Raw genomic sequence first — 1,846 nt, forward strand, 5'->3', positions numbered from 1 at the left:
CTCCTCCAATTTAATAGAACAGAACATCCACTGTTTTCAGTTCAGTAATAATAGGACAGGGTTGCAAACAAAGACTTGTCATATCTCTGGATTGGATGTCACATTGTGGAGTAAAGACCTATGGGATTATGGGAAGGGAAGGATTTGATTAACATTTGTGGTTACCAGGGATGTAGGCATGTTGCACGTTCTCCCCGTGTGTGTGTGTGGGGTTCTTCTTGTTCTCCGGTTTCCTGTCCAGGGTGTACCCCCACCTGTCAGCTGGGACTAACACCAGCGGCCCCACGACCCTCATTGTGGAGGATAAAGTGGATGAAAGGGGCTCTTTAGCACCTTCTGGAGCTCAAAGGCTCAAACTGGCCGAAGAGGATGGGGAGACATGCCGGGATACTCTTCCTCATCTTCCTCGTCCTCTTGGTAAAGAGTTGGATCAAAGGCTTTAGGGATTTGCACTGACACATCCCTGGGCAGTTTGTTCTGGGATCTGCGGCTTACGTGACCATACAGGCAGGAAGATATAAAGTTCAGAATTTATATAGCTATTCTAATTGAGTGGGCTGCAGTTGCCAAGTAAAGGGATATTAAGAGTAAAAGGAGTGGAAGGCCCCTTCAACTAACCCTTTTATTAAAAAAAAAAAAATCTTAGTCCAATTTGTTTCCATCTCATTCAGCACCTGCACTTAGGTAGCAAACTCGAGCTGAAGCAGCGGTGAAAAAACCCGCCGCTGGTGCCAAGACTGCAGCTGACGCCATTGATAACCGAAGTCCGACCATGTCCTCTTGATGGATTCTGAATCATGGATGATGTGGTAGTCTGAAGTTATTGGAGCAGCTCCTCTCATCCCCTGCTCTTACGAGATAAAGATAGGGCAGTCTCAACAGTGACAATGAATTTTTTTCCTTATACCTGGGTGAACTGTATTTAATTCCATTATTATTCTTGTGTGTGCTCCTGACACACATGCAAGTCTTGCTGTGCACGAAGCCTGAAGAACAGCACATGCACTGTACCAACAGTTCAGGCCTGTACACGCAAAAAGAAATTTAGTGTACATTTCTGTGCTTACACATGATGAGGTGTTGACTTAGTGGGGGAGGTCTGCAGCCTCACTAAATATAGTCTTCCCTCCCTAGTCTGACAACAAAGAACCACAGAGCGTAGCCTCACTGCTCGACAAGCAGAGAAATTTGACAGCGTGTGCTTTGAGTTTACATGGCCAAGCTGCTGAGAGGCAGAGCATACCGTACAGCTGTTAGTGTCGAACCATTACAGGACAATTTTCCCTGTGCACACTTGCTACATTTGGAGGTCATACTGCTCAGCATTAAGTTGCAGTCTTAATTCTTGTTAAGCAACATCTACTATCTATTAGAAAGCCATTGTATAACTTAAGGTAGACATTTTGGTGTCAACCTTTTGGTGATCCGTGGTTTTCATCGTTGCCAAATGTGTTCAAATATTTCTTTTCAGCGCATTTGGAAGAACATGCATGCTCTTCTGTGTCGCAGTTGGTCCTGAGTAACACTGCCCATGTGTGAGCAAGCAAAAGAGCAAGCCAGCTCGTCTGAGCCAAACGCAGTGCTGCGAGTGTGTGCTGCAGGACAATCTTTTAATGGACAGCAGAGGCTGAGGACTGGCCATCCTGTCCATTTCAATTAGACTAAACTGCTGACTTCTCTCATGCTCTCCTGACACAATCAAACCACTGTATAAAACAATATTTAACAGCAATATTTGGCCTAAAAACACACTAATCTTCCGGTGTCCTTTTCACATCATGAAAGAGTGAAAATGAGAACATGGCAGCAAAAGTCCAGCAGCACAGTCGTTCAAAAATCAGCTGTA

The sequence above is a fragment of the Solea senegalensis genome, linkage group LG15 (assembly GCF_019176455.1).
Source record: "Solea senegalensis isolate Sse05_10M linkage group LG15, IFAPA_SoseM_1, whole genome shotgun sequence".
Taxonomy (NCBI): Eukaryota; Metazoa; Chordata; class Actinopteri; order Pleuronectiformes; family Soleidae; genus Solea; species Solea senegalensis.